This window comes from Cervus canadensis, chromosome 7 (genome assembly GCF_019320065.1).
Source record: "Cervus canadensis isolate Bull #8, Minnesota chromosome 7, ASM1932006v1, whole genome shotgun sequence".
In the NCBI taxonomy this organism is placed as follows: domain Eukaryota; kingdom Metazoa; phylum Chordata; class Mammalia; order Artiodactyla; family Cervidae; genus Cervus; species Cervus canadensis.
In genome coordinates this window covers 61833120-61854657 of record NC_057392.1, presented here as the reverse complement: position 1 = coordinate 61854657, position 21538 = coordinate 61833120, and positions in this window count along the sequence as shown.

Here is a 21538-nt window from a genome sequence, read left to right as displayed (position 1 = left end):
GCACCCCACTCCAGTATTCTTGCCTGGAAAATTCCTTGGACAGAGGAGCCTGGTGGGCTACAGTCTGTGGGGTTGCAAAGAGTTAGAGGCGACTGAGTGACTGAGCATGCATTTATGGGAATTGATACAATTACTTAGGGAGAGAATGTGTTGCAGAATAAAAGCAAATTAAAGCTTACTGAGTGCCTATTATATACCAGGCACTATTTAAAATTCTTTATACATATTCACATAATCCTCACCATAACCCCAAGAAGTAGATATTACTATTATCTCATTTTTATATATCAGAAAACTGAGGCACATAGGGTGTAAGTCTTACCTGCAGCGAGTTTAAGCACTGTAACTAGGGTTCATATCTTTGAAGTATGACTCTGTAAGAATAGAATATCCCAGAGCTATGACCTGAAGAACTCTGACATCTGGTAGAGTATAAGCCAAAAAAGGACTCTGAGAAAAGAGCCAAGGAGGTAATCAAGATATAGTTGAGTCAATAGTGTCAATATAAACCAAAAAATATTAAAAACAGAGAGAGAGAACAAGCATATTCAAGAAAGGCAGTGGCCAATGGTTTTGAATGGTGCTAAGAAGTCAAGAAAGATGCATGCTGAAATTAATTCTATCACTGATGGCCAGCTCAGCTCTATTTCACATTAGTTTGTTTCCATCAAGATACTTCTCAACAGTATGGTGTAATTCCAGTGTGATTCTAACTTGATAAATAATAAGGAAATAATAACATCTACCATTATACATATACATATAATAGCTTCTGCTATAACATATCTTTCCATGAAATACATAAATCCAGACACTCAAAATATAATTTAGAAAGGATTTTTCTGTGGTTAACAATAGAATTCCTTACTGAAATGATTCATCTTATGATTCTTTTATATGGGGATTTTTCCTAGTACATTTAAAATATGATTCAATTTTCAAATCTGTTGAATATGAAAATTTAAAGACACATTTGAAGTGCAACCTGCACTATGATTTTTTATATATTTTAGTGTTTGCTAGACTAGGAAGAATTTTCAAGAAGAATGAAGCTTAAAATCTGTCAAATAAAAATGATTAGCTTTTCCTACTGCTCAAAGATGATCTTTAAATTTTCAAATCTTGTTTTCAGTTTCAGTGAATAAATTGTTAACATTTATGTTCTTTGATTCTTAGGGAGAATCTTCACATCCTCAGGAATTTATTTGTCCTATGGATTAATTATGAACTCCATTTTCATCTGCACATATGCGGTTCTTGAGGAATTTCCAAGCACTAGGTACATTGTACATGGGGAAAAATGAGTTGAAGATCTTCCTTTCAAATAATCTGTTTGTAATCATCAGTGTAATATTAGCTTATGTTTTTCACTTCGATGAAAGAAATTTGTACCACAGAGCATTTTTTGGCTTGAATTTTTAAAACCTTAATAACAATTCTAGAAAATGGAAGATGATTACTTTCTCATCTACATTTAAGTGTTGGCCTAAAGATAAAATTCAATTATTAACCAGCTAGCTCTAACCTGGAAAAAAAATTAGAAGAAATTGCTGTGCTTGACATGTGCTGCATTATCTGAGGAATCCTATGGAAAGTAAATATACTATTAATACTTCTCTTCCCCCATATCCACTATAAAAGAAAAGGAAATAATAGATATGTTGAAGTTTTCAACTACAGGGACAGAGCAGGCTCAGAATCTATCACACATTAATATTAAAATCTAGTCCAGTGGTTTTCTGGACGGAGAAATGTAACCTGCATTCTCCTGGGGTCTCCAAGACACAGGAAGTGTGCAAAGCCAAAGATACTTTCATAATAAAACACCCCAATACAAAATAAAAAGTTTAAAGTTTGAAAAAAACTAAGATGCTTTTTTTTTTTCTTCATTATGTTAATATTTACTAGTGGTGCAAAAGCAATGGTGGGTAAAACTTTTGGTCCCTTAGGAAGAATCAAAACAGTGACACCATACTACACTGGTAGTTACATTCTTCACCATTATGCACTCAAAATAAAAATATCAATAAAATGCTAGGTTCACTTAAGAATGTCTTTTACAGGGAATTTCCAGTGGTTCAAACTCTGCACTTTCACTGCCAAGGGTCTGTGTTCAATCCCTGGTTATGGAACTAAGATCCTGCAAGCTGTATGGCACAGTCAAAAAAGCAAACAAAAATGTTTGAAACCTGAAAAGAATGTCCTTTATAAAGCAATAAAATGATTACTTTATTAAATTTATACATCTTATTAATGTTCTGTATAATAAAATGAGAAGTATGCCTGAAACCCTTCTGCAATATTCTGAAATATGATATTGTTTCTAGGAAAAGCAATTTGCACAATTGAATAAAAAATGGAACCAGTTTAAATTTTCATAAAACATCATTTTTACATGAAAAAAAGACTGACAGACAAATGATGGATTATCAGATTGGGTATTTGGTACACTTTTCAATTTGTTTTAATTAACAAATAAGCCTGTCACTTCAAGGGAAACAACAGATGGTATTTTTTTTTGCCCCTGATAAAATTTGAGAGAAAACTAAAATTTTGGAAAACTTGAGTCTACTATGGTGAACTTTACAATTTCTCAACACTTAAAGTCTTATTTAATGAGATTCATGATGATATTAACAGAAAATTTTGGGGGTAATGTATAATGAAATGGGTTAAAATTCAGAGTATCTGAATAAGTCAGGGAACAAATATTTTTCCAATGACCAATGAATAATATTACAAAATCATGCATTAGTAAAAAGAACCATTCAAAGTTTGAGATAAATCAGTAAATTTTTAACCCAGTCAAGTATACAAAGTTATTTCATATGGTTTCACATTCCACATTGTTATTAACCTTCAAGAAACTATTATTTATAGGAGTTTGGTATAGTATAAAAAATAATACAAGGACAGATAGGACAAGTAAATTGTCCAATATCAGAAATAAAATGCTGAAGATCTGAGATTAGAAACGTAGCTCCTAAATTCATACTTCCCAAGTAAAAGTTTCTAATAATATCATCCATGTCTTAGTGGTAGTTAGATCCTTGCTGTTATTTATTAAGATCCTGAAGAGGAACATGGTCCCACTTGATCCCTAGTCATCAGAACTGACAATTTGGAAAGAATTAGCCTATAAAATAATTTCCAACCTTTTAATGCTAAAACATTTTGAGGACTTCTACATTTAGTACTTGTGTTTTGAGCATCCATTGACAAAATGCTGTTAGAAATTATATTCAGCCTACAGGCAGTATGTAGTGTACATTTTGATTCAAGGAAATCCCTTTCAAGGATCTAAATTCCACAAACTGAAACACAAGGTTTTTATCTAAACCTTTGAAAGAGCTAATAACAGGGTTAGCTTTCAGATTCAGACTAACACAGAAGGCAATAATTTGTCCCATCAGCTGTGGAGAAATCTGAATTGCATGTGTGTATGTATGTGGCATTGTTGTTCAGTAGCTAATTCATGTCCAGCTCTTTGCGATCCATGGTCTGCAGCATGCTGGGCTTCCCTGTCCTTCACTGCCTCCCGTGGTTTGCTCAAACTCAAGTCCATTGAGTTACTGATGCCATCCAACCATCATATCCTCTGTTGCCCCCTTCTCCTCCTGCCTTCAATCTTTCCCAGCATCAGGGTCTTTTCCAATGACTCAGCTCTTCATATCAGGTAGCCACAGTATTGGAGCTTCAGCTTCAGCATCAGTCCTTCTAATGAATATCTAGGGTTGATTTCCTTTAGGATTGACTGGTTTGATCTCCTTATTATCATGTTGTATGTGTGTCCTGTTCTGTTGTATGTGTGTGTACTTTATATTTTCTAACTTTTTGTTAGGGGCTTCCCTGGTGGCTCAGATGGTAAGAATCTGCCTGCAAAACAGGAGACCAGGGTTCTATCCCTGGGTCAACAAGATTCCCTGTAGCAGGGAATACTGGCTACCCAGTCCAGTATTCTTGGAGAATTCCATGGACAGAGGAGCCTGATGGACTACAGTGGGGTCGCAAAGAGTCAGATGTGACTGAGCAATGACTCATTGTAAAAACTTCTTGTAACTTCTCGCTCTGTGCATCCACTCTTTTTCCAAGTTCTTGGATCATTTTTACAATCATTACTCCGAGTTCTTTCTTGGGTAGGTTTTCTATCTCCACATCACACAGTTGTTCTGGGATTTTATCTTGCTCCTTTGTGTGGAGCATATTCTTCTGCCACCTCATTTTGTTTAAATTTCTATTTGTATTTTTACGTATGTGGAAGGTTAGCTAGTTTTCTCAACCTTGGAGCAAGAGACATCCTAAATGTCCTAGAAGTACTCCCCATCTCATCACACAAGGGCCAGGGACCAATTGGTCCAGGGTAGGTTATGAACTGCATTCCCCAGGGTGCTGGATCATAGTTTTCATGCTTCTGGTGTCTGCCCCAAGGGTGAGGCTAGTCTAGAGGCTTGTGCAGACTTTTTGGTGGGAGAGGCTGGCAGGCCTCCTGGGTGGGTGGAACTGGGGTCTTGGCCCTCTTGCAGGCAGGGCTGCATCCGGGGGCATGTCTTGAGGTGGCTATGGGCTTAGGAAGTCTTTTTTAGCCTGTCTGCTGATGGGTGGGGCTGTATTCAAACCCTATAGGTTTTTTAGCCTAAAGCACTGGGCTTCCCTGGTAGCTTAGATGGTAAAGAATCTGCCTGCAATGCAGGACACCTGGGTTTGATCCCTGGGTTGGGAAGATCCCCTGGAGAAGGGAATGGCTACCTATTCCAGTGTTCTTGCCTGGAGAATTCCATGGACAGAGGAGTCTGGCAGCTACAGTCTATGGGGTCACAGAGTTGGACCAGACTGAGTGACTAACACTTTCACTTCCATCCAAGCACTGGAGCCTACAGATGTGGTGGGTGGGGCCAGGTCTTGGTACTGATTATCCAAACAAGATGTCTGCCTCCAGCCAGAGTTCAAGTAGAAGAACACTCCCCAGTATTTCTACCACCAGCTTTTATGACCCCAGAGAGAGCCTTCCCAGGACACCCTCCAAAACCAGTAGGTAGATCTGGCTCCATGACTTTGAAGTCACCACCTTTGCCCTGGGTTCAGATGTGCAGGAGACCATGTCTGTGCACTCCAAAAGTGGAGTCTCTGTTTCACCTGATTCTGTGGAGCTCCTGCAATTAAGTCCTGCTGGCCTTCAAAGCCAAATGCTCTGGCGGCTCCTCCTACCGATGCAAGACCCCCAGGCTGGGGAGACTGATTTGGAGCTCAGAACTCGCACTTCTGCAGGAGAACTTCTGTGATATAATTATTTTCCAGTTTGTGGGTTTCCCACCCAGCAGGTATGAGATTCAATTATATTATGAGTGTGCCCCTTCTACCATCTCTCTTTTTTTTAACTTTTTGTTTTATTTTGGAGTATAGCTGATTAACAACCTTCTGATAGTCTCAGGTGTGAAGCAAAGTGATTCAATTATACTCTCTACTGTTTCTTTGGACTTTCTGTCTTTGGATGTAGAATATCATTTTTGGTAAGTTCCAGTCGACTGAAGCGACTTAGCAGCAGCAGCAGCAGTCCTTCTTATCCAGAGAAGGCAATGGCAACTCACTCCCGTACTCTTGCCTGGAAAATCCCATGGATGGAGGAGCCTGGTAGGCTGCAGTCCATGGGGTTGCGAAGAGTCGGACACGACTGAGCAACTTCACTTTCACTTTTCACTTTCATGGACTGGAGAAGGAAATGGCAACCCACTCCAGTGTTCTTGCCTGGAGAATCCCAGGGACAGGGAGCCTGATGGGATTCCGTCTATGGGGTCACACAGAGTCGGACACGACTAAAGCGACTTAGCAGCAGCAGTCCGTTTTATCAATAGCTATTCAGCAGTTAGTTTTGGTTTTAGTGTTCTCTTGGGAAGAGATGAGCTGAAGTTCCTTCTACTCTGCCATCTAGTCTCCCATCTTTTTGCCAAAAGGCAAGATGAGTGCATAAAAGATGGGTCCAAGCTCTTTCTCTGCCATTAGCTTCTCCTCTTCCGTAGCATGGACTTCAGACCGTCCCCCAGGAGGCACAAGTTTTCGCATGCGCAGAAGCAGATGGCTGGGCAGTCCTGCTTCACTGGCCTGCCCCAACCAGGGCCTGGGGTCCAGCGCCCTCTCCCGCCCAGCTGCGTGTGCCTGCTGCGGCCTCACACCGCCAGGCCGGCCATCTAGCTGCTGTCCCTCCTGTATGTGTGTGTATGAGACAATTTTCTCAGAGGTGTCTGTGTGATATCTTTCCAAAGTTCTAGCTTCTTGGGATTGATGGGAGAAATGGGACTCAGTCTGATCTCCTTTGTAAAGACAGTATTACTCTGGCTTTACCTGTATTCCAGGTACATATCATTTCAACTTGCAAGAAAAATGTACTGCAATATTCCATTGCCAAGCCAAACCTGAAATCGAAACACACAGAGGATGCAAAATAAAAATGGCTGTGTACAAATATAAGGAATTGTCTCTGTCTGGTCACATCCTGCCCAACATTTAAACTCAGAGAATTTCATATTCAGCAGATGTCTTACAGATAATTCAGCTAATCCTCACTTTTCAAAGATGAGGAAACTGTGGACCAGAAAATCTAAGTGTCTTTTTCAATTTTTTACAATGAGTTAATGCTAGAGAAGGACTGAAAACCACAGGCTTTTTTTCTATTTTATAACTTAATCATCTAATTGTTTTTTTCCTTGATTGTCAGTTCCCTATCTCTAAACCTATATTTAGGCTTTCTAACCACAGCAAAAGGGACACAGCATTAGTTAAGTCGAATTAAAGAACCCTATTTACTTAAAAAAAAGAGAGAGAGCAAGATAGAAGGTTTGTTAAATGCTAAGAAGTTCATAATAGTCTAGTCATTTGACATAGGTTCTTAGGTTTCAATTACAGGAAAACATTATTGCCAAAGTCCACAAGTGCTATCCTAATTTTTCAGATTACTTCCTCAGAAAGTGTGCTTTTGATCTGTTCTTCCATAGAAGAATAAATGTGCAGACTTCAATGCTTAATAAAGTTGAAAGCTTCTCCCTGGGGTAACTGAAATTCTATCAAAGGGGCGATAGACCTGGTTGCAGCTGCAACAAAGAAGTGCCATATAAAGCCAAGTGGAAAGCAGTTAAACATCATTGGTGGTACAGGGCTATTGAACACGGTCATATTAATTGGAATCTATTGCACAGGACATTCCACTACATGCTGGGCAAATGACCCTGAAAGTTTTGAGTCTCTCCGGTGCATAAAAAAAAGTTCAGATGTAAAAATAATCATACAGATGGTGGATTCTCTATCCTTGAATGGGAATAGATACCCTGAGATATAGGTGACTGAAAAATTTCTTTTTTAAATAATGCCCTTTGAGTGAGTCCCCATATATGCATCTTCTTTTACAATCACTTGAAAACTTGTCTTCTAATAATTTCACACAGAGCTTTCACTGTGGCAACATTCAAAAGAATAAAACTAATGAAACACAGCAACTTTTACATTTTAACTTTTGCGCTTTGGGAAAATTCCAACTGAAAGATACAAGGCAGTTCAAGTTGGAGTTTCTTTATTGCTCCCAAAGTGAATAACTTCTAATATAATATAAAAATTAGAGAATTTTAAAGCCAAGGTAGTATGGAACATGTTTCAGATACACCAGGATGCAACCCTCTGCACTTCTGGTTTAAATGTCTATGTCCTTAGCTGGTCATATTGTTACTGATTGCAGGTTGTGTGTAAAGAGCAATCACCATATTTGTCTTTTAGACAGAAGTATTCCTGAGCTTTATTACAGGCCCTTTATCTTACTCTTTAAACTAAGTATTAAAAGAAAACCCCACAAGATATAATGCCATCAATGGGAATGTCAGAATTGTCATCAAGATATAGCTACCTGATACAGTACTTTGCCAACAAAGGTCCGTCTAGTCAAGGCTATGGCTTTTCCAGTGGTCATGTATGGATGTGAGAGTTGGACTGTGAAGAAAGCTGAGCGCCGAAAAATTGATGCTTTTGAACTGTGGTGTTGGAGAAGACTCTTGAGAGTCCCTTGGACTGCAAGGAGATCAGTCCTGGGTGTTCATTGGAAGGACTGATGCTGAAGCTGAAACTCCAATACTTTGGCCACCTCATGCGAAGAGGTGACTCGTTGGAAAAGACCCTGATGCTGGGAGGGATTGGGGGCAGGAGGAGAAGGGGACGACAGAGGATGAGATGGCTGGATGGCATCACCGACTTGATGGACATGAGTTTGAGTAAACTCTGGGAGTTTGTGATGGACAGGGAGGCCTGGTGTGTTGCAGTTCATTTGATTGCAAAGAGTCAGACACGACTGAGCAACTGAACTGAACTGATAAGAATAATCCCTTTCTCAGTTTCCCAAATTTTGCCCAATTTTATAAATAAATGACCTAGAATACAAATCAGTGAAAACATAAGCCCTAACTAGATGATGACTAAAGGGTAAATGTCCTTTAAAAGTACCACACTTTAAGCCAACTTTCATTTACTCAAAACTGTAAGCAAGACGTTACTTTGCTGACAAAGGTCCATATAGTCAAAGCTATGGTTTTTCCAGTAGTCATGTATGGATGTGAGAGTTGGACAATAAAGAAAGCTGAGCGCCGAAGAATTGATGCTTTTTAACAGTGGTGTTGGAGAAGACTCTTGAGAGTCCCTTGGACAGCAAGGAGATCCAACCAGTCCATCCTAAAGGAGATCAGTCCTGGGTGTTCATTGGAAGGACTGATGCTGAAGCTGAAACTCCAATACTTTGGCCACCTGATGCTAAGAACTGACTCATTTGAAAAGACCCTGATTCTAGGAAAGATTGAAGGCAGGAGGAGAATGGGATGACAGGATGAGATGGTTGGATGGCATCACCGACTCAATGGACATGAGTTTGAGTAAGCTCCGGGAGTTGGTGATGGACAGGGAAGACTGGTGTGCTGCAGTCCATGGGTTGCAAAGAGTCAGACACGACTGAGCAACTGAACTGAACTGGAAGCCCCAAATTCTTATGTACATCAATCCTTTCATCAAGCTATATGATACATACTAAAAAGATGCTGAGTTTATACAACATCCATGTCCTTGTCTTCCCCAGGGATCAACACATAATGTTGATTGGATTTTTGTTAACATTTTTATATAAAACATATCATTCATGAGAAGTCCAAACACAGAAATCAACTCATTTACAACCACCTTTTCTTTAATTAAAGCAGTTCAAACAACTATGCCTTTTTTCCTTCTATAACGATAACAAGTATCTTCCTTATATTTACCTTTCTACCAACAAGTGACATTTTGATGATTTCTACCTTTTATAAGATGATTACTTCAGAGTCAATTGGAGCTCCCAACAGGTAGGAATTATTATTGCCAAGGAGAACAAGGAAATATTTACAACCAGAGCTCATTAGAGAGTAGTATCTATGGAAAGCCTACTTCATTGCTAAAGGTCAAATATCAATGAATATAGTATTTAGGTAGCAGCAACATGACCTCTTGAGTCACGCTCCAATGGGTAGACTGGAACTCATAAAAGATAAATGATATATGAAAGAGTATGATATTCCACTCCAGGTCTTGCTTCACCCAGGTAATGCATTAAGTGAGAGCCAAAACAAGATTTAATGGAAATTACAAGATAGGCCTATTAGGCCCTGCCAAATTTTCTCCTTAGATTGAGTAACTCTGGTCATCACTGCTTTCACTAATGATTACAGTAATAGTCCAACATGGCTATCACTGAAAAAAAGGTTAGCAGGATATTAAATGAATCATTTTCCTACCAAGTCTTTATATTGTTCATAAAGCTTTCTCCCACAGCCCTTTACTAAAATTGCTGTGGCCATAGTATTCTATGAGGGATGTGAACAAGCACTATACTATAAGTGGTCTCACTATATATATATATATAAAATACAATGGAAGATAGTAATCTGCAGTGAGAATATACTTTTCCTAGAATACCTACTTCCATAAATGTATATCACCTAATATTAATATTACTCAAACTATTTATCTGTATGCACATTGGGTAACGAAAGTAGAGAATTTTTTTCCCCAGAGTACAAATGTTTTCAAGTAGTCATGTTATTGTTGTGATATTTTTCTCAGTGACTGGTAAACTGTGATCATTTTACCTGCCTAAAAGACCTAGCAGAGTCATTTGAGGAATGCTTGATGGTCCACTTAACTAAAAATCAGTCATTGACAAAATAGCACTAGGTTTGGAATCAAACAAATCTAATTCGAATTCAAACTACAATACCTATAAATTCTGTGTAAATTCTGAACATTTAGATCAGATTATATAAATTCTCTAATCCTCAGTTTTTTCATTTCTAAAATGAAATGATAATACTTTCAACACAGGGTTGTTATGAGGATTAAATGTGATAATAAATTTAAAACCCTCAGCACATGTCAGACACATAGTAATTACAGGGATAAATGGTAGCTATCAGGGCCACGAACAGACTTTACAGGTCTTTTGAATTAGAAAAAGCCCTGTGGGGACTCCATTTGGAAAGCAGAGCATGAAATGGATTTTAAGCTCCTCTGGCCCCCCAGCCAGGTGCTTCTGTACAGTGTACAAACTGCACAACTGTACTTAGAAGCCTTGGGAGGTACTATCAACTACAGCACATAAATTTCTATCATTCAAATAATTCCTTGTGAATCAGCTTTTTCCTCTCTCTAGGAAGCCCCTGCTATTTTGATATGCAACAAAAATAAGAAGATGATGAGACAGATAATTTCACACACTACTGGTGGAAGTATATATAAATGGTATATATTATTTCTGGAGGTAAAAATGGTAATATTCACTAAAAATCTTAAACAGGTTTATATCTTATGCTTTAGTAATTCCATTTTGAGACCTTACTCTAGAAATAATCAGAGATACAGAAAAATATTTGTATAGCATTATATATAATAGTAAACATTGGAAACTATCTAAACATCTGATTATAGTGAAATGAAATACTATGCATCACTTAAATTGCTTCTCAGAGAAGTTTTAATAGTAGAGCAAAAGCTCACTAAAATGCTGAGTGGAACAAGCAGAATGCAGAATTGCATATTTACACGATTCCATTAAAATATATTGAAAAAATCCTGGGATAAACTGACAACAGGTGATTTTTTTTCCCCCTGCATTGCAGGGCATGCAGGATCTTAATTTCCCAACCAGGAGTCAAACCCACACCTTTGCAGTGGAAGTTGAATCTTAAACATGGGACCGTCAGGGAAGTCCCTTCAAGTTCTTCTTGATACATTCTCCTTAGACTGAGCATTTTTATTCATTTATTTTTTTTTTTTTTATTTTTTTTAATTAATTAATTTATTTATTTTTTCAGTGGGTTTTGTCAAACATTGACATGAATCAGCAATAGATCTACACGTATTCCCCATCCCGATCCCCCCCCACCTCCCTCCCCACCCGACTCCTCTGCATTTTTATTATTATAAGCAAAAAATGAGTTTTTTTTTTTTAATTTTTGAAAAATTGCTTAGAATAAGAGATTTGTTAGTTCATTAGCACTGGTCCTTTAATAAGTTAACTAATATGCAACACAAAGAAAGAATGAGTAGGTAATTTAGTGTGGTAGGAAGGAAGAAAACAGGAATTCCTAGAACTGAGATTACTCTGAGGAATATGAATTACACAGGAGAGGATAGCTGAAGCTTTAGCTTGGTTGCAACTAAACAGTATAAGGGATGTCTGCTTCTGGATAGATATACCAAGGTATATCTGGTTCTGGAATAAATAGAACCAGATGCACCCTCCCTTCTGAAATAACCAAAACTCTGACAAAATATATCAAATGATAGTTTTAAAGATGTTAAGCATTAGGCGAGAAAGAGTCAGAAAACAATAAAATGAGTTTTACATTTACCCAGCATACTGCCTTGAGAAAGTTTCCAGGCTCTGACATAGGGAGAAGTACCCAAGTAGTCTGTCTTCCTGACTTGAAGAATTAAAGCTGGGCTTTTGAATGACCAAAAGAACTACAGTTGACAAAGCAGAGTCCCAGAGAGGAGAAATCGGCACTGAGAGAATTTCAGAGGTCTATGCAGGTTCCACCTGGAGCTGAGTACTGATCAGTACATACATTAAGAAAACTACTAGAGACAGGGAAAAAACATTCGATAATCCTCAGACCTTTTACAAGACTGGAGAGAAAATATAATAGAAACTGATCTAGAAATGACACAGATGATAGAATTAGTAGATAAGGACATTAGTAGATAAGGACATATAATACATTATACCCAATACTATAACTATATTCCACAATTTCAGTAAGTTAGAGGAAAGCCTGAACATATAGAGATATGAAAGATTTTTTAAGACACAAATTGAATTTCTGAAGATGAAAAATGACAACATCTGAAATAAAAAATACACTTGATGGAATTAACTAGAGGAATACATTGCAGAAGAAAAAGTTAGTGAATGAAATAATGTGGAAATAGAAACTAGCCAAATGAAAAATAAAAAGGATAAGGGTGAGGACGTAAAAAAAAGGAACAGAACATTCAGTCTGCAGAAGAGTTTCAAGCAGCCTAACCCAAGTGTAACTGAGGTCCCCAAAGGAAAAGACAGATGGGAGGACAGAAAAAACTTTAGAAGATATAATGGCTAAAAATTTCCCAAATTTGGTAAATATTACAAACCCATGAATCTAAGATTCCCCGTAAACCACAAGAACAAGAAACACAATGAAAACTATAGCAAGACATATTATAAACAAATTTCTTAAAATCATTGATAAAGAGAAAACCTTAAAAACAACCGGAGGAAAAAAAGACACATTATGTACACAGGAACACAGACTACAGATTTCTCACTGGAAACAATGGAAGCTGGAAGATAGGAACAGTTTTAAAATACTGAAAGAACTAAGCTGTTTACATAGATTTCTACACTCAGTAAAAATATCTGACAAAAATGAAGGTAAGTTAAAAACTATGTCAGATATACAAAGGCTGAAAGAATTCATTACAAGCTAGCAAGACTGCACTATAAAAAAAATGTTAAAGTCCTTCAATCAGAAGGAAAATGATAACAGACTGAAATCTAGAGCTACACAAAGGAACGAAAAACACCAGAAATGGTAACTATATAGATAATTAGAAAGATATTTTCTCTTATTATTTAAATCCCTTTGAAAGATAATTGACTGTTGAAAGCAAAATAACAATGTCTTGGGTTTCATAAAATATGTAGAAGTAAAATGTGTGACGATAATAGTACAAACACTTGAAACACATGGAAGTATATCATTACAAAGTTGTTATACTATAAGAGGCAATTTAATATCACTTGAAGACAGATTATGATGTCTTAAAGATATATGCTGTAAACATGTAAACTCTGAAACAATCACTATATAACTATCAAAGAGCTACAGCTAATAAACCAACAAAGAAATAAAATAAACATTAAATAAATAAAATAAAAATGTTCAATTAATCTAAAATAAGGCAGAAAAACAGAAAAAGTTAACAACGAACAGTTGGCACAAATAGAAAACAAATAGCAAGATGACAGATTTAAACACAAACATTTCAATACTCACATTTTATGTAGATAATTTAAACATCCCAACTAAAAGGCAGAGATTGTCAGACTGGATAAAATAAGAAGACTCAACAATATTCTAAACTCACTTAAAAGCAAAATTGCAAATAGATTTCATATTAAAGAAAAGGAAAAATATGCCATGCTAACACTAATGAAAAAGCTGTAGAGACTATATTAATTAATATCAGACAAAGTAAATTTCAGAGCAAATAAAGTTTCCAAGGATAAAGAGGGTCATTTTGTAACCATAAAGGGATCAATTCATCAAGAAGACAGAATAATTCTAAATATGTATATACCTAGTGCCAGCACATTAAAATACATGAAGCTAAAATGGTGAACTTCAAGGTGAAAAAAACTTGCCATTAGATTTCAGAGATCTCAATTACCCTCTCAATAATTGACAAGTAGACAAGAAATCAGCAAAGGTATAGAGAACTTGAACAACACTATTAACCAATTTGACCTTATTGACATTCATTGAACAAACACAACAACAGAATGCACATTTTCTTTAGTAAATCTGGAACATTAACAAAGCTATGCCATATATCCTGGGTTATAAAACAAAATTTAAAATTTTGAATGAATTAAAATCATTTAAAGTATGTTCTCTGAATATAATTACTTCAGATATCAATAACAAAGATTTCTGGAGAACAACCTAAAATTTGGAAACTAAAAAACATGCTTCTAAATAATCAGTGGGTCAAAGAAATCAATAGGGAAATTATAAAGTCTTTGTAACTGACATAATATGAGTAGAGTATTGCAAAATTTATGAAATACACCTTAAGCAGTTTTTCGAGGGGAATTTATAACATTAAACACCTACCATGGGTGAGAGCTCTCAAATAAATGATCTCAGCTTCAACCATTAGGAACTGGGAAAACAAGATCAAATGAAACCCATAGTAAGCAGAATAAAGGAAATAATGAGACCACAGCAGAAATTAATAAAACAGGAAACAGAAAAACATTAGAGAATAATCTGTAAAATCAAAAGCTGGTTATGTGTGAACATCTATAAAACTGACAAACATATAGTGAGACTGATGAGGAAAAATGAGAAAGACACAAATGAAAGATAAAGAATGAGAGGTGAATAAGCTTCAGATACTACTAAAAGCAGATTCTAAAAGTATAATCAGGGAATATCATGAACAACTTTATGCCATGAAATTCAACAATTTAGATGAAATATTAAAACTCCTTGAAAGATACAAACTACCAATTTCCTTTGGAAATTTCAATTCTACTCAGGCAAAAGCAGGTTAGTATAGAATTGAAAGAGAACAGAAGTAATTATGGAAAATTATAAGGCACAGTCACAATGATAGTTTTTAACATACAGAAATTTTTAGTTCCTTTATGATCAGTTCTCTAGCAAAAAGCATCAGTAGACTCTGAGAATACAATTTTAAATGTGTCAAAGATGTGATGGAAAGCATGTCTTTTTTTTTAAGACCTAAAGGGAGTCACTGTTTTACATACTGTTAATATAAGATCTTATGTAAAAAGCAATATTAATGCAGTGATTAAGGTAAAATTAATAATTCTTATATGCTCCAGAATTATCTTTTTATGAACTTGGAAAAATATCTATAATATTCATAAATGATATGAAATGAGTATAAGGGGCTTCCACAAATTAACAAGAAAAATAAATGAAGCTATATAAAAATGATCAAAGGATATTGATATGATAATTCACAAGAAACACTATAGACATCCATAAATTTCAAATTATTAAAGCATCTTCAACTTTACTAGTTATCAGAAACATGCAAAGTAAAATAAGGAGATAGCATTTTTCATCCATTAGATTGACAATAAATAAAGGACCATAATAATAATCATTGCTTTTAATGAAGAAATGGGAAGTTTCAAAATTCCTTTTAAGGATATAAATTGCTATAGCTTAAGAAGAGCAATTTAACATTATCTAGCCAAGTTTAAAATGAATATACGATGAAGCAAGGATGTACTTCAATGATGCAGAAACAGCATTTGAGTTTTGCCAACGTCTGTGGCAAAAATGTTCAACAAACTAGAAACAGATGAGAACTTCCTCAACCAGATAAAGTACAACTAGAGATGCGGATTTGATCCCTGGGCCAGGAAAATCCCCCAAAGTAGGAAATGGCAACCCACTCCAGTATTCTTGCCTGGAGAATCCCATGGACAGAGAAGCCTGGTGGGATATAGTCCATGGGGTCACAGAGAGTTGGACAAGACTGAGTGATTGAGTACACACACAATATCAACTAGATGGTGAAAGACTGAAGGCTATAGATTCTTTTCCCTAAGATCAGGAATAAGCAATGTATCTGCTCTTGCATTTCTATTCAACCTTGTACATACTGTAGAATCTAGCCATGACAATTGGGAAAAAATGAAAAGGAATAAAACACATCCAGATAACAAAGGAAGGGCAAAACTCTGCATTTGAAACTGATATACTCTTATATATAGAAAATTTTAAGAAATACACCAAAAAGCTACAAGAACCATTAAACAAACTCTACAAGTTTGCAAGATTCAAGATCAATATACAAAATTCAATTATATGCACCAGCAATGAAAACCCAAAGCAAAATTAATTTTAAAATTTCCATTTATAGTAACATCAAAAATAATAACATATTGAGGAGAATTCCCTGGTGGTCCAGTGGTCAAGACTCTGCACTTTCACTACCAAGGATGAGATTTCAATCCTTGGTCAGGGAACTAAGATCCTGCAAGCCATTTGGCGTGGCCAGAATAAAAGAAAAAAGATGTCTGCATTCTCTGGTTTGGTGGATACTTAAAACTGAGTCTTTTGTTTGCTTGTTTTTTAAAATTTGGCCACACTATACAGCACGATGCAGCTTGCAGGATCTCAGGTCCCCAACCAGGGATAGAATCTAGGCCACAGCAGCGACAGCACAGAATCCTAACCATTGGATCACCAGGGAACTCCCTATTCATAAAGATGGCTTTATGAGTCCTTTGGTGACCAACCTGATAGACCCTTCCAACTGCAACACCCATGACATGGACCTTTCTTTCTGTATTTACAGCTACTGATCCACCCTAACTGCAACTATGAACAACAGTCCGCTTGTCAGATTCTCTGCAGGAGACCAATCACTTTCCCAATCTTCTCTGACAGATGTCTTGCTTTGTGAAATTATGAATTTTCCTTATTATTTAAGTTAATTGAGTTTTCATTTTAGGTTATCTGGAACCAAAGGCACTTTTACTGATAATATTGATACATTAACTTTTTTCTCTTCCTGGTATGGTTTATTTGTGGACCGGGAGTGGCTGATTCTATGTTTGATTTCTCTTCAGGAAATTTCAGTGGTCCTGTTTTGGAAACTCTAAGCTTATTGCCTTCAAAGCCTCAGAGAATATTGAGAAAACTAATAAGTTGATTGTGATTATCAATAAAAATTATAGTAATGAATTATTTTTAAAAGTCTTGAGAGCTTTATCCAAAAATAAACTAAGGGCAGAGTTCCCAGATTTTTCTTCTCAAACCTCCCTAAGTGAGTTTTTTCTGAGATTGACAGATTTTATTTTCACTGTATTTTGAAAATTAGATGTAATACCCATGTGTTTTAAGCAGTAACTGTAATATATTTGCCTTAAAAACTGACAAGAAGCGAAAAGAACTAGAACAAAGAGCCCTAATTTTGTACCCAGCTGCATGCTAAACACACAATGAGCCAATTTGAACCCAAATATAACTGCTATTTTCAGATGTCTGTTTAATTTCATAAGTAACACATGAATGTATTCTATTATGAAAGATTCAAACAATCTCCAAGTTCCTTTCCTTTTTATAACTATTTGCATACATACACACATATAACTTTAAATATTTTATATAAATGTAGTCATCATGAATATACTATTCTGTGGTTTGCATTTTTACTTAATAATTTATTTTGAAAAAATTTCCAAGTCAGTATACAGGGCTTGGGCTTCCCAGGTGGCTCAGTGGTAAAGCACCCGCCTGCAGTGAAGGAGACGCAGGTTCGAACCCTGGATTAAGAAGATTCCCTGGAGAAGGAAATGGCAACCCACTCCAGTATTCTTGCGGAAAATCCCATAGACAGAGGGGCCTGGCAGGCTGCAGTCCTTGGAATCGCAAAAGAGTTGGACACAACTTGACTAAACAACAATACAGAGCTCATGTTAACAACAACATAATATTCAGTAATGGAGTACATATAATTTATTTAACCATATCTAGTAACTGATATTTAGATTCCTTCCAATTTTCAATTGTTACTATATTTCAGTGAACCACAAACATTTCTTTATTCATATTTTTCTGTAGCATTTAAAAAAATGGAGACAGTATATACCAGGAACAATAAAATATCCTTTAACTCACTCCCATATGCTTGCATAAAGTTCTTGCTTCAACTGCATGTAAAGAATTATCTAAAACAGGGTGTAATAATATATCATTTGAACAAATAGGTTACTGCCTGTATGGACATTACCTAAAATAGCATACTTAATAAATGCCTCATGTCTCAAAATGGAACTGCAACAGACAAGTTTATGAGCTGGCTAACCTAATTGAGAGTGCAAGCTGACTTTAGGCATGGCCTAATAGACCAAATTTCTTTTTTCCTTCTTTTCTTGCCTCCCTCCCTCTCTTCTTCTCATACTTGTCAATATCACTAACCATTTATTAAATATGTTAGAATACACCTTCCATGTCTTGATACTTCCATTACCCACTGAGGTATATTTGTGTAATAGTTATTACATACAGATATCTATTAATACTAAGAGGTGTTTCTGATTTTCACCATCAGAAGACTAAAAGATCAGTTTTTTAAAAAGCAGTCCTCTTTTAAGCAGCTACAGAATTATACTTGTCAGCTATTTGGTTTTCATTATAAGAGAAGAATTGCATTATATTTTTATAGCCTGAAAGAAACCTGTGTCATGCTTTTCATGTTATCATGTAGTCTATAAATAGATTTTTCTCATTCAGCAGAAAGGAAGCAGAAATTTGATAAGTTTTACATAAGGTATCAAATATTCCTGAGGTTCATGGGTCAACAAACCAACACCAAATGTCCCTCACATATTGCTGTCTGCATTAGCAGTAATTCTTAGTTTAGCAACCTAAGAAGAATATTGTAACAGAATCAAGGTCTGAAGGCATCAGAGGGTATTTTTAGACTTCTGTGGGGTCATGATCTGTTCTTTTTAGGTGTGGATTTCAGGTATTAAAATTCAATAACTAGTCTTCCCAACTTCGTAAAGCCCTTAAGACAAAATGCATGATGAAAAATTCCTTGGGGTCCTAACAGTAACAAAAGATATATTTTAATTTTAATTCCAACATTCTCTTCAGCAGTTCTTCAGCTTGTTTACTGCTGTGTCCTAGGTCTTCCCAGGCAGCCGGTTGTAAAAACCTTCTGTGATTTGGCAGTGCAAGAGCCCCACAAGAAGTTATTCCAATTAGCACAAAGGCCAGGTTAGATGTCAGTCAAGTGCAGTTAGGACTTCCCAGGCAGCACTAGTGGTAAAGAACCCGCCTGCCAACACAGGAGAGGAGACTCAGGTTCCATCCTTAGGTGCAAAAGATTCCCTGGAGCTGGGCATGGCAACCCATTCCAGCATTCTTGCTTGGAGAATCCCATGGACAGAAGAGCTTGACAGGCTGCGATCCATAGGGTCACAAAGAGTCCAATACTAAGAAGTGACTTCGAACACACAAGTGCAGATTTAGATAACATTCCTTGTATAAGTAAGGAACTTTGCTAAACAAACATCCAGTCATGTTGAATTTAATTTACCCATACTAAAGTATGAAAACGTTTGGAGACTTTGTAAATAGATTTCTTAGAAGGCTATAAATCTGGCTTAAGTCTCTCTTGTTGAGTCTTTTTAGAAATCTTATTATACTCTCTTAGCATTCTTGTACTAATATCCAGAGCAATCTCTTTGAACTCCGACCAAAGATTTTTTGAAATGTAATGAGTTAGAATAAGGTTTGCATTTGTATCTGTAAAGGTGCTTTAAATTAGGAAGAATTTTCAATCCAGAAAAGAATTTCACTCTAATTCTGATTCCACTCTAAATAATCTTAGGTAGTTATCACAAGCGTTTCATATCATTTATAAATCATAAATGCTTTCTCAAATTTTGATTGTATGATGATAGTGTTATTGAGATTTTTCTTATCAGTGTTATCAAATTTTTGAAGTATGAGTTTAACATGGTTTTGTTAATGACAAAGGAAAAAAATAAGTGAGTGCTATTATTGGCTCTTAATTTTGCAGCATATGCAATTTATTGATTCCTGCTCATTGTTGGCATGAGATTGGGACTGTGAGAGATTGAAGTTCCATTCATTATTCATTTTCTTTGACCACAGTTTGCCAAATTTCACCATGAACCTTTTGGCTGCTTCCATTTTGTAGACAAAAGTAAAAGGCAGAGAGATGTTGAATAACTTTCCTAAGCTCACATAACATTTTAGTAACAAATCAGAATTAGCTTTCTGGAAATTTCTGGGATGTGACTTAATGCACCAAATGATCTTAAAATACCAATGCAGTGACTGAAAATAGAAATGCAGTGTAGCTGATGCCATACAGCAGTAGTGCGGAGTCTTGTTATTTTTATCATTTTTCCTAAGAGGAAAAGAAAGAGCAAAGTATATAAACAGAATAAGAAATATAAATAGCCAGTTAACATATAAAAATAGGCACCATCACTAAGCTCTAAAAAAAGTAGATATACATGGAAGAAGTCTACCAGAACACACACCACTTAATAGTAGTTACCTTTGGGAATGAAGATTGTAGAAGGAAAGACTTATTTTTTAATTTAAACATTTTTGTATTGTTTATATGTGTTATATCCAAAACATGTGATAGTCAACAAATATTTATTGAAGTTCTAGAGTAAGGTATTTGGAATATATTAGTAAACAAAATTAAAATTCCTGTTGCCATGAAACTTATATTCAGCTTCTGTTACATTGTAGTTTAAAAAACAGCTGAGGAATCTTTAAGTTTCATTCAAATAACTGCAGCAGAAAATATTAAAGAGAACTGCTTTCTCAAGCAACTTTAAGTTACATTGAGGTGGATTTGCTTGTTTGTTTTTAATGACTATGAAAACAAAAGACCTATGTGAAGGTGGGAAAAGGAACAAAATAAAAAATAAAAACAGACCTTGGGGACAGATAATATTACAATATGTAAACTATATTTATCTCCAATACCAGCCATGCCTTATGATTTCAAAAAGTATCTAAAGCATGAATCACAAAACAAAGTAAACCAAGAATAAGGGTTAGTGTTTATATTTGTATTAGGATATAGTTTTTGTAGCACTTTTGAGAGACTTTATTTTTTATACCTTGAGTATTCAGATGACAGAAAGAGAAGGAAAACTTTAAAGGAAATCAGAGTGTAACAAAAAACAGTCTGAATCAGGGTTTTGAATCTTAGGCCTATGGTCAGCTACTGTTGAAAAGGTATTATAAATATTCTAGAGCAGGGGAATTTACTGCACTGCAGCTGAATAAACCAGGGGGTCACATGACTGCTTCAGAATCTCCCTTTAATTAAAAATTGATTCGCTTCTTTCAATGGTGACTCATATTTCTGACTTAATAGCCTCCATTATCAAAAAGGTAACATATTGTTCCATATTTAAAAGGTACTAATTTTTATAGATGTTTCAAATATCTTCCAGACATATATGTGAACACTACGCTATTTATGATGTGGTTTAATTCAAGTTTAATTTTTAAATGTTCTTAAGTTTATACTTGAAGATTTTCTTTGCTACATGATACATTTTTTTAAAGTTTGATCTTGGATGTTACAACAAAGTCTTCAAAATGCTATATGTACATCATACCGAAAAAAACACTAGTTTCCAAGTACTCACCTGAAGCAATCATAGCTATAT